Below are 12,878 nucleotides of genomic sequence, written 5' to 3'. Positions count from 1 at the left end.
TATTCCCTCTGAAGCATCTGGCATTCACCATTGTCGGAAGACAAGATATTGGGTTAGATCAGTGGTGGGCAACCTGCAGTTTACGGGCGCCGCTTCCCGCAGCTCCTATTGGCCAGGAACGACGAACTGCAGCCACTGGGAGCTGCGTGCGGCCGTGCAAATGTAAACAAACTGTCTGGCGGCCCGCCAGTGGATTACCCTGACGGGCTGCAGGTTGCCCACCACTGGGTTAGATAGACCATTGGTCTGACCCAGTATGGCCGTTCTTATGTACATTTCTATATTTTTATGTTCTTTAGAAATCCCTGCAGATTTCCCTATGCAGGGTTTATTCTTGAGCAAATGATTTTTAATTTTTGATGTGTGTGCAAGAATGTTATCTATTTAACTTTTAGCTTGCCGTCAAGCATCATTTTTGTCTGTTGTAGATTCTGCATGTGATTACAGCATAAACATTTATCACTGTAGACCACTGGAAGTTTCCTGTTGCCTCTCAGTCACTTGCATCGTATCACTATAATCTGCATGACACTACAGAACTTTCTGACTTGATCTTTCATTCGTAGTTGAGCATTTATCATCACCCTAGTGTTCGGACTCAGTTTGCTTCTATGTCAGCAAGTATGATCACTGCAAGCAACAGCTGAACGTCTATGAACGCACGTAAGGCCAGGTCTACACTACAGACTTACATCAGTATAACTACGTCACTCGGGGGGTGAAAAATCCACACCCCTGAACAACCCAATTATACCAACCTAACCCCTTATCTCTCACGTTGACATAACTACCATCTCTTGTGTAGGTGAATTAACTACGCCGACAGGAGAAGCTCTCCCGTCGGGGTAGTAGTGTCATCACTGAAGCGCTTCAGCAGCACAGTTGCCGCAGTGCAGCTGCATCACTGCAGCCTTTTAAGTGTAGACGTGCCCTAAGAGACTGCAGCAATGTATATCAGATATAATGGCCTGAGTCTCCATCACCCGGCACCTTGTGCAGTCAAGTGACTATAAAATACTGCCATTCTGAACTGCCCACTTCGCACTCAGTTTGCACTGGATTCAATGACTATCTCAATGCTGAGCAAGTAAAACTATATTACACACAAAAACTAAATGACAAGAGCATTATTAAGGTTGCAAAGTCAAGCACTCAAAAATTAGAAAATGCCCGTGTGACGGTACCTCCCATAAGGCTTTATGGAAATATGCTTAGAATGCGTTTTATGCTACATATGCCATGTAACATATCTCAGAGGTTATGATCTACTGAATCTATTAATCCTATTTGTATGCATGTATCATTTTTGTATTCGAAGTTATGAATATTGGCTGTGTACTGGCTTGATTTCTAAGTAACCTTAGTAGAGCATTTGGTCAGTTCCTGGAGAAAGGAATGTTGAAGTTAAGTACCTAATCAAGAAACACTTAAAGGACAATGGATCTTGGAAGGCTCCAATCCACATAAGAAGTCTACCTGAGGACGTTCAAGGTAGCATGTAAACAATGGATGCTACCTGTAAAAACTGTGCATCATGCATGGACATGTGACTTGCCCAGGTGACTCCTAAACTCCATCTTGGAGCTGAACTTTGCATAGGAGTGAGGAGGCGGTCTCCACCCACAAGAGAAAGTCTATTTAAACCCCAGGGAGACCCCTCCATGTTGTCTTCATCTGGTTAAAGAGAGAACATCTCCACCCCCCAGGATACTTGGAAGAATCTGAAACAAAGGGCAGTGACTGCAAGGGGTGTGAGTGATTGCTGGACCCAGGCTAAAAGGAGATTAGTCTGTAAAGGGGAGCATTCTGGAACTGGTGAAGATCTTATCTGTATTCACTTTGATTAGACATAGATTTGCGCATTTTATTTTATTTTGCTTGGTGCCTTACTTTGTTCTGTCTGTTACTACTTGGAACCACTTAAATCCTACTTTCTGTATTTAATAAAATCACTTTTTCTTATTAATTAACTCAGAGTATGTATTAATACCTGGGGGAGCAAACAACTGTGCATATCTCTCTATCAGTGTTATAGAGGGTGAACAGTTTATGAGTTTACCCTGCATACACTTTATACAGGGTAAAACAGATTTATTTGGGTTTAGACCCCATTGGGAGTTGGGCATCTGAGTGTTAGAGACAAGCACACTTCTGTTAGCTGCTTTCAGGTAAACCTGCAGCTTTGGGGCAAGTAATTCAGACCCTGGGTCTGTGTTGGAGCAGACGGGTTGGATCACAGAAACCCCCTGGGAGCAGCCACCTGATGTGCCAAGACTACTTCTGCTCCTGCTTTCCCTGCCAGCTCAGGACTCCAGAACCCTGTCTTGCTAAGCCAGACACTCCCATCTGCTCCAACACAGACCCAGAACCTCTGAGATATGTTACATGGAATATGTAGCATAAAACGCATTCTAAGCATATTTCCATAAAGCCTTATGGGAGGTACCGTCACAGCCCGAATTAAGGTTCTTGTGAAACCTTAATTCAGCCCCCTTGTATGTATGCTTTATGACACAGTCTTTAATTACATGATCATATGCTATTTTTTCCAACTACAAGACTCCTGTCTCGTTCACAGGATGGGCAGTGTTCACTTAATCAGCAGCTATTCCATATTTTGCTTACACAAAATATTCGAGGTGTGGCTCCAGGCTTTATTTCCTGCACACAGTTCAAACCCTGCTCTGAATACAGAATTATTCATTTTCTCATGGGCTTTTCTATGGCATTCATCAATATCTGAATGCTTCAAAACATTAATAAATTTATTTTCACAATGCGCTTCTGAGGGGAGGGCAGTGGGGTGTATAATCCCTATTTTACAGATGGGAATTTAGGCACACAGAGATTAAGGTCAACAGTATCCACTTATTCTAGGTTTCCAATCTAAGATGTTTAGGACCTGATTTTCGAGAGTCATTAGCATTATACTGCATTTTATATGTTCAAACTCAGCTCCCATTGATTTCAGTGGCTGCTGTGAGTGCTCATCTCTTCTGCAAATCAGATGCCAGCTATCTCAAATTGGGTACACAGAAAATGAGGAACGCATAGTGGCCAACTGTAAAGTCTTTGGTTTAAGTGACTTGCCCAGTAGGGTTGCCAATTTTGGTTGGACGTATTCCTGGAATTTTCATCACATGACGTAATCTTTTATTAAAGATTAATCTTTAATTCCTGAAGACCAGGGGTGGCAGGTTTGTAGAAATTTTGGTGGTGCCCAGAATGCCCAGAGGGCCCCCCCCAAACTCCGCTCCCCACCTGCCTAAGGCTCTGGGAGGGAGTTTGCGTGGGGGGAGGAGGTCTGGGGTGCAGGCCCTGGGCTGGGGCAGGGGTGGGTGTGTAGGAGGGGGTGAGGGATGCAGGCTCTGGGAGGCAGTTTGGGTGCAGGCTCTGGGGATGAGTGCGGAGGGCTGGGGTGCAGGCTCTGGGAGGGAGTTTGGAGGCAGGAGGGGGTGTTTGGGAAGGGGGTGGGGTGCAGGCTCTGGGAGAGTTTGGGGGAGGGAGGAGGTGAGGGATGCAGGCTCTGGGACGGAGTTTGGGTGCAGATTCTGGGCTGGGAGTGCAGGCTCTGGGTGGGAGTTTGGGGACAGGAGGGGGTATGTGGGAAGGGGATGGTTGTGCAGGCTCTGGGACGGAGTTTGGGTGCTGGGTGCAGGCTCTGTGCTGGGGGTGGGGGTGCAGGAGGGGGTGAGGGGTGCAGGCTCTGGGAGGGAGTGTGGGGGTGCGGCACTTACCTGGGGCTCCTAGGCAGGGCGGGCTGGGGGTCTCTGCGTGCTGCTACCCCCAGGCACTGCCCCCGCAGCTTCCTATTGGCCACAGGGGCGCTTGGGATGGGAGCAGCACGCATGGACACAGACCCGACGCACTCCACCCAGGGGCCGCAGGGAGGGGCCGGCAGCCACGTGGAGTGTGCAGGCAGGAAGTTGCTCAGCTCCGCTGCATTGCCTGTGGTGGGTGGGGGCCCTGGGCCATTTGAAATCACCCGGGGGACGCGTGGGGGCAGAAGGCAGGGCCAAGGGAGAGACCCAGCCTCAAACATTGCTGGAGCCGGGCCCCGGGCCAGGAATATTCCTGGTGCCCAGGCACCATGGGCCCATAGAACTCGCCGACCATGCTGGAGACTCCAGGACAATCCTGGAGGGTTGGCTACCCTATTGCCCAGCATCACACAGGAACTCTGTGGCAAAGACAGGAATAGAATCCAGTTCTCCAGGGAAGCATTTCACTGTCTTAACTATAAGCACATTCTTTCTCTTCCCACAATCCCTTGTCTCTAGCCATAACTTTTTTCCACCTAAAAATGCAGACTTTGGTTGACTGAAATATTTTGAGAATTAATACAGGTTTTGCTCAATTGTTTTGTCAAAATAAATGGGGGGAAATGTGAGGCTAGATTCAGAAAACACAGGCAGTGGTGCTCCTTTGTATCCAATAGCCCACTCACTGCAATCCCCATTCTGCAGCAGGTCTTCTATATCCCAGTGAGTGTCCTAACCGATGAGCTATTGGCTATAAGTGGGACACATCCCCCTCGATTTTGTGAATCTAGCCTGAAATTTTAGTTGATTTTATAAAATGAAAAGTTAAAAATGCCTGGAAACAAAATGAAACAAAACATTTTTTAAACCCAAAACAAACAAACAAAGTCTGACTTTTCAGTGCACTGAAAATCTTTTACAAATTCAGGTTTGGGTGCCCTATAACATTTTTTTTTTTTTAATGAACTGGAATGAGCCAAAAAAAACAATTATTTGCATAGCTGTAGTCACTCTTTTCTGTAACAAATAAAGACAGGGTCCTACAGACAAGTCTCCTTTATTGCATTACCCTGCTCCAGCCCCAGAGCACGTCCATCCTGTGTACTGAATGAGATAGGATCCTATGGAAAAAATAGTATGTGACCATGTAATTATAGACTGTATCAGAATGCATACACACAAAGAGACCTCAATTCTGACATTCCTAACTTCAGATCTACCACATAGGCTTTTGACACCTGAGCTAATGGCAGAATGATAGCAGTAACAGGTTGTCATCCTCTACATGGACCATCACTAGAGGAGGATGAGAAACACACTTTGCTTGGGGGTTTCACCAACATTTGCTGAGAGCAGGTCTGGATACAAATTCTGCTTCTGTCCCCTTTGTCTAAAACTGGCTGAGCAAACACTATACATCTTTGGGGTATTTGAAATCCAGACCAAAGTGTTGCAATTTAGTTCTATCTCTAGATAAAAATGCACAATCAACATATTAAATACATCTGACAATGTCGTTTTAACCACAAGGTCCTCTTAAGAATTAACCTATGAGAGACAAAGGAGTAATTGTATACGTGTATTTATGATGACCTTTTAATCATATAATCATTGATGTTGGAGATCAAGGCTAGGTCTACACTGGGGGTGGGGGATCGATTTAAGATACGCAAATTCAGCTACGTGAATAGCATAGCTGAATTCGACTTATCCGATCCGACTTACCCCGCTGTGAGGACGGCGGCAAATCAACCGCCGCGGCTCCCCTGTCGACGGCGCTTACTCCTACCTGGGCTGGTGGAGTACGCGCATCAATTTGGGAATCGATTGTCACGTCCCGACTAGACGCGATAATTCGATCCCCGAGAGATCGATTTCTACCCGCCGATCCAGGCGGGTAGTGAAGACAAGCCCTAAGAGTACCTATTGGGTCATCCAGTTGCTCTGTTTGCTGAAGCAGGATTTTTTCACATCAGTTGCTAGTACTCTGATACAGTTTTAAAGTTTCCAATTCTCTGCCCTATTCTCTTCCAGAATAATGAATTCAGATAGCTTCACTTGCTCTGTTTTTGTAAAAGATGTAGCTTCCTTCTGACCGAATGTGACACAGCGGAGGGCTTGTAAGAGAGACTGAACTTTATTCACTTTTGCAAGGAACAATGTAAAGGGGTTAGAACAGGGGTTCTCAAACTGGGAGTCGGGAACCCTCAGGGGGTCGCGAGATTCTTACATGGGGAGTCGCGAGCTGTCAGCCTTTGCCCCGAACCCCGCTTCACCTCCAGCATTTATAATGGTGTTAAATTTAGTAAAAAGTGTTTTTCATTTATAAGAGGGGGCGCACTCAGAGGCTTTCTGTGTGAAAGGGGTCACCAGTACAAAAGTTTGAGATCCACTGGGTTAGAAGGAATGCTGCCCAGAATAGAGGCTGATCTGTTTAAACTGGACTAGGTGATAAATCACCAAGCCATATAATTATGGCAGAACAGCTTCATAATAATTTTTGTTTTGTGATTGTGTGGCAGAGAACATGAGTAGGAAACAGTTGTGGGAAAGTATGACAGACTACGTGGGAGATGAAAGGAAACCAAACAATGTGAAAAATCAGCGGCAGTCAGGGAGAAGAAATGTTGTACCAGCACTAACTTAATCCATCTTCACTGCACCTTCCACCACATCCTAAAACCTAAGAGGAGAAAATACATAATGTGAAAATGGCAGCCAGTGTTTCCGCTATCAAAGGGAAAGAACAAGTGATAGAACAAGATACAGCAGCAATAACCTCTCTTTCTTCCTCTCCACACCTATCTCATCCCATGGGGGCTCTGATCCCTATCTCCTCTAAGTCATCCCTGCCCTGAATTGTGATAAAGAATTCAGCCAAGGGGCATTTAAAAGCAGCACTTCTTATTTGAGTTCTCAGGTGGTTATTTCAGGATACATAGAACAAAACTGATTAGGTCTAAAGGGGGTGATGGAATCTATAATACATATTAGAAGGAAGAGAATCTCAGAGATTAGAAGTCATGGGGGTTAAATAGATATTTGAAGGTGGCTCAAGGCTTGCCACTTTACAAAGATAATGTATTCCATAGAAGCTATTCATTGACTGAAGCCCTGTCATTAAAATCTTGGTTTATCTTGTAGACAATGAGAGAAATCAAATTGATTTTGAGATGATACATTTTCCCCCACACCTGGGGAAACTGTAAAACATCAGGCATAGCTGTGTTCAGGGCCAGCTCTAGGCACCAGCGCTCCAAGCATGTGCTTGGGATGGCACTTTCCAAGGGGCGGCACTCTGGCCCCCTTTTTTTTTTGCTTGGGGCAGCAAAAAGCCGGGAGCCGGCCCTGGCCAGAGCCCTTCCGCTGGAGAGCCAGAGCATCGTCCCCTGGAGCCGAGCCCGGGCTGCGGCGGCGAGAGGGGCTCCTGGAGTGTGTGAGGAGCCAGGGCGGGAGGGAAGTGGGGCCCGGGATGCAGGGAGGGAGGAGAGGTCCTGCTGCCACCACCGCTGCTGCTGCTGCTGCTCTGAGTCTCCCCAGGGCGGCGCAGCATTTCCCCGCCTGAGTGGGCTGTGCAGAGTGCCACCGGGCTGGACAGGGGGTATGGATCCCGGCTCGCGCACTGACAGGGCGAGTGGCTGGGCAGCCCAAGCTGCCAGGGAACTGTCACCACCTCCTCCTGCCCCCGGACTCAGCCCGCCACACACCTCCCCCGCCTCAGCCCCGCGCTGCCTGCCCTGGGTGGGGAGAGGCAGAGCCCGGCTCCGAGCGGGGCAGCAGATACTGCCCCGCCAGGGGACCCCCGTGGCTCGGGCACCTGGGGGTCAGTGTCTGTCCTCTCGGCTCTGCCTGCACGGGGCTGGGGAAGCAGCTGTCAGCGCCTGCCCCTCTCAGCCCTTGCACCCCCCCAGCCCGCTTGCAGCCTCTTCACTTGTACCTCCCCCCATCGCTCCTTCGCCGCACCCTTCACCTTGTACTCTCCCTTCACCCGCACCTCTCCCCTTGTACCCTCCCCCAGCCCTCTCCTCCCGCACCTCCCCCTTCCCCTGCACCTCTTGTCCCGCAACCCTCTTGATACCCCCCTCCTCCTCCACCCTCCTCCGCGAGTACATCACACCCCGCTTCTCTGCCAGTGTAGAGCCCCCAAGCACCCCCACACCCGCTCCTCTTCCTGAACCCTCTTTACTAGATCCCCATTCCTTTCTGGATACAAGGTTTGAGGGTTAGTCCCTATGCCTTCCATGTGCATTTGGAGCACTAAAGGTGGGGTTGTGGGGGGGGGGGTGAGATTTATACTAAAGTGAAATAAAAATAGGAGAAACGGTTTGATCCCCATTGCAAGTGTAAACAGGGATTGCTGTGATGAACGAGGTGGTCATGTTTGGGGGGGGGAAGTCCTGGGCTGGGGTGGCAGGGGGTGAGGGTGGGGGGGGAAGAGAGAGCCCAGGGCTGGGGCAGCAGGGGGTGCGGGTGGGGGAGGGCACTGGTGGGGGGTGGAGAGCCCAGGACTGGGGTGGGGGGCAGCCAAAATATTTTTTGCTTGGGGCAGCAAAAAACCTAGAGCCGGCCCTGGCTGTGTTAGTTAAACATTATTATTATTTATTATTATTTTACTTCAAATCCTGGGGTCCTCACTGAAGTTCAGTTTTTCACAGATTTCACTCACCCAGAATTCCCACCTTATCAGCTAGGGACTTTAGTGAGAGGTTTGCCTGAGTAATATCTGCATAAAAATGGAGCAAGGATTTCAAGATTCAGCCCAGCAATCAAGTTATGGTCCTCTTTTGTTTCTTATAAAAAGATGGCAGACAGATTAGTGAGTTCTGTCATTGTGGAAGGTGAATGCAACAGAACTATTAATGCTGTCATTTAATTATTTAGTATTCACATCTCATTCTTTTAGAGCCCCAGGCATGGAATCTCCAACTTTGAACCTGAAGAATATATATGCCTCAGCTGTTTCCGTGGACAGTTCAGTCTCAGTCCATTCTTAGTTACAAGGAAACAGCACATCCATTGAAGATCTTTCAGTACCATTTTCCAGGATGCAGAGCCTGTATTACTGCTTTCCTGGCTGTGTTTATGAAGGTTGCTTTCTTAACAGCTTACATGTTCTAGCGTCTGGAACAACTTGTTACAACAATATACAGGACAAAATCCTCTGTAATCTGCTCTTCGGTGGATGACTAGATCAATTTCTATCTGGGATGTCATGACAAATAGTTAGCTGGGTTGCCCTTTGAATTCTGTGTCACTTGGTATAGCTGCAACCAAGAGACCATAGTTCTATCTGAGCTGATAAGCAAGATGCAAACAAGTTAGTTGAAGATTCTTTCTAGTGGTTTGTGATCAGTTGAGCTGTTCCCCTCTAACTGCTTGGATACTGCTGGAATCTATAGAGGGATACTTCTATACGATGTGTACAAACTGCCATGGAAAGGATAGGATTCTCTGTTCCTTTCTACTGGGGTTTAGAGTAATTTCTGCAGAACTTTATTTAGGGCTAAATTGTGGCTTTACGGGCAGCCCTGTGTAAAGAACAATGCATAGCTGTACTACCCCAGGAGTAGTCCAGAGAAAGAGTTCTTCCCCTACCCCCCTTGCTCTGCCTTGCTCTGCAGCCCCTTACCAGAAGCTGATTACGTTCCCCACCTGTGCTGACTCCACTGGCTAACACATTGCAGAGTGTAGGGGAGTCAAGGCTTCACCCTCTCCTGCCTCTCTTCCCTCTCTACTCTCACCGGCTTACTCACACAGCCTGTTCTCCCCCTGATTCTGGAATGGTGATCTAGGGAAGCTGCATGGTAGAGGTTCGGGAAAGAGGGATATAAAGCTGGGCCACAGTTTGCTCTTGTATCAGTACAAAATAGGTTTTTATCCCTACATTTCATAGGAGAGGGAGGATAGGAAATGGAAGGGGTGAGCCCTAAAGGAGTAAAGTGTGTTTGCATGTGATGGTGATAGAGGAGGGGATAGCTATCAGGAGAAAAGAGGAAGGAAAAGAGTAAAAGGAAAAGCTACATGTGGGGAAAATCACTAATCTGATTGGTTGTTTGGAGGCTCAGTCACAAACTGCTGCACCCATGATGGGAAGGAAACTCCATGAAGTTCACCTTGGAATTTCCAGTGGGCTTTTCTTTCTTCTGTGGGCCCTACTTCTAGAGAAACTCATCAAGGAATATATATAAGGTTATAGTTTAAGAGCTTTTCCGGAGAAGCCTCTGCCTATTCAGTTAAATCTGAGATACTGAAACTAAGATAAGAAAACTAAGAGGGTTTTTTTCCATGCTTTGTTTCATATGTAGAAACTTTGTACATTCATTTTCTCACACTACAACAAAACAGAATTTTTTGCTGCTGGATGCTTAATTAGACTCCTGGGTCAAAGTATGTTAATGAAATAAATTGTGGCCTAACCAGTACTTCCTGCCTCATAGAGCAAAAGGCCAAGAGACAAATGGTGCTCACTGACAATGGCAAGAACAGAAATCATTCCAGCTGCAACACCAGCTGCTATAACCAAGGTATTTCTCTTCCCTCAAACCAGCAGTTCACTTTAAATATTGGGGGTGAAATCCTGGCTCTGTTGTAGTCAATGGAGACTTACCATTGACTTCAGTTGAGCTAGGATTTCATCCTTGGACTTTATGAAATGATGGAGTTGCCCTAGCAGCTCCATAGTTAATATTGTAGTGAAAGTTGGACTTGAAGCAGACTAAAATCCCCGTTCTTCACACTCTAATGAGTGAATTTATTCTCCACACACTATAAGCCAGATTTTCAAAGAACTTAACTTGCATTTAGGCACTTAAATGAAGTGGCCAGATTTGAAAATGCCAAATTGATGGTGTGGCACGCTGTGCCTCAAAGCAGCACCCTGGAACCCCTGTATTCACCACTGTCATATAATTATGACATGTTGTATACAAAGTATGCCTTGTCAGGTATCATTTTAAAGTCTTGATCTGTTGAACATTAATATCCTGTTGGATTGTCTGTGCTATCATTGTATGTGGAGTTATGAAGTTTTGCTATGTGTGTGTTACTGAAATATGTTGTGAGGTTGGGAACATCCACAACCAGCCTTTCAGGTACAACAATGGAGCAGCTAGATGCTGTTGAGGGCCCAATAAAGGAAGACCACACTCACAAGGACTATCCTATAAAAGTGGAGACTTCTCAGAGATATCACGTAGACAATGGAGACTGCTTCATAGGCCAGCTGAATGCATCGCTCTTCACAGGCCAGCTGAATTTCCCATAGTATTTTAGACAGTTTGTTATTTTGGTCAACTTGCTAACTTTGGCAAAAAGAACATTTTGAAATGAGTCCATTTTGAAATTCACCCTGAGCTGCTGTGTAGCTGTAAGTAACCGCTGTGGCCTGAAGCCCTAAAGAAAAGGGAGCTCACTAGTGACTCCTGTTGGTGAACAGGGAAAAGAGCAGCCCAGAGCTGCTTGAGAGCTCCAGATGGGCAGGGGTTCTACTGGGGAGGGATCTCTTTGCCAACATCTGTTAGTGAGCAAGAGGGAATGACTGAATGGGCCAGGCCCCATTTGCATTACAGTGTGGGACAGTTTGGATAAAATACAGTTAAGTTTTCAGTTTGGGGGCAACAAAATGTTACTGTCCCTAGTGGGAAGGGAAGGGGAAAGAGATCTACACCAACTACGCTTGGGTGAAAGGGTCACCCTGACTGACCATGAGCAAATTCGGTTGGGTAAGGGACCCTGGAGATGGCTAAAGAAACAGAAAGAAGAAAGGGGCTCTGACCTTTTTCTGGGAGTACCTCCCTGCTGGGAAGGATTGTGTCAAGGGTCCTATATTCCATCAATCCCTCTCTAAAGAGCTGAGATAAGGCAGTTACAAAACAGAGGACAGAGTAAAGCTGAGGTGGCTTTGGAAGGAATGGCTGGTGCAGAGGCAGCAGTGGCTTAGTGACTGTTCTGAGGAAGCTTGGGCTGAAGCAGCAGAAGCAAGGGACCCTATCCCAGGGACTCTGGAGTAGACCTCCCTACTCAGCAATTAAAGCTGAAATCCTTATTAAATCAAATCTTTGGTCCCTGTCAGTCTCCCATGCCTATATGACATACATAAAAAACAATTAGCATCTAGGAAACTTGGGATTGCCTAATGCCAAGGTGTCACTTCTATAGCTCCCATTTCTCTCTTTAAAATGCTGTTACTAAAACAAAACAAGGATGCAACAACAGTGAAACGAACAATGAAATTAGCTGAAGTGAACCAAAAACTAACTGGAAAAGTCCCTGTCGTATGGTAATTAGAGCAACTTGATAATTAGACATGCCACTAATTCTATAATCTCTATTCTAAAAGTTGTCTTCTCAAAAAAAGAGAAGTCCCAATAAGCCCATCGACATTGCTAGTTTCCCCTTGTAGGGCCATGACTGTTTGTTTGGGGCTTTTTCCAACTGCTGATCCAGCCTTTGGTTGTGGCACTCCTTTAGTAACCATGGTACTTACTCAGCACAGGAGAAAACCAAAGTAGTAGAGAGGGATTTAATGGGATCATATGCAGGTAACAACAGCATTTATCACAACTGTGGTGTTTTTCCAGTTGAGGCTTCTGCAGTCAGTTCATTTCCTGTAAGCAGCCTTGCCACGCCACTTCCAAAAGCCATACAAATAAGTTCCTCTCTTGATTGGTTTGTATGTGGGATGCTAACACTAGGACCTTCCTTAGCCATCTTCTTCAAGAACTATGGCAAGGACTCACTGTCATGTTTTTTTTCCTTTGGAAGACACTGTTACCTACTCTGTTTCTGCATTTTTTCATCCATGCTGCACTATAGTAGTAGCTAAGTTTCATCCATAGCAGCTGGTCTCCTGTTTGGTTTGAAAACTCTTGGAGTAGAGTATTGTAACAGCCGGCTGCCAACAACATAACAAAACAGTCTTTAAAAATGAATCACTACTTTAAATAAAACATATTGAGGATGCAGACCCAGTGGTGAATTGTTTATACATCATACACGATACTGCAAATCCATCCTGGGCACAAGAATGACAGGAAGGAAGATAAAGTACACACCACTCTCACAGTAGGGGGTTAAGGATTTTAAAAACAACAAAATAAGGCTTGGGGTGGAGGGTGG

The sequence above is a fragment of the Emys orbicularis genome, chromosome 1, assembly GCF_028017835.1.
Source record: "Emys orbicularis isolate rEmyOrb1 chromosome 1, rEmyOrb1.hap1, whole genome shotgun sequence".
NCBI lineage: Eukaryota > Metazoa > Chordata > Testudines > Emydidae > Emys > Emys orbicularis.
Note: the sequence above shows the minus strand (reverse complement) of the source record.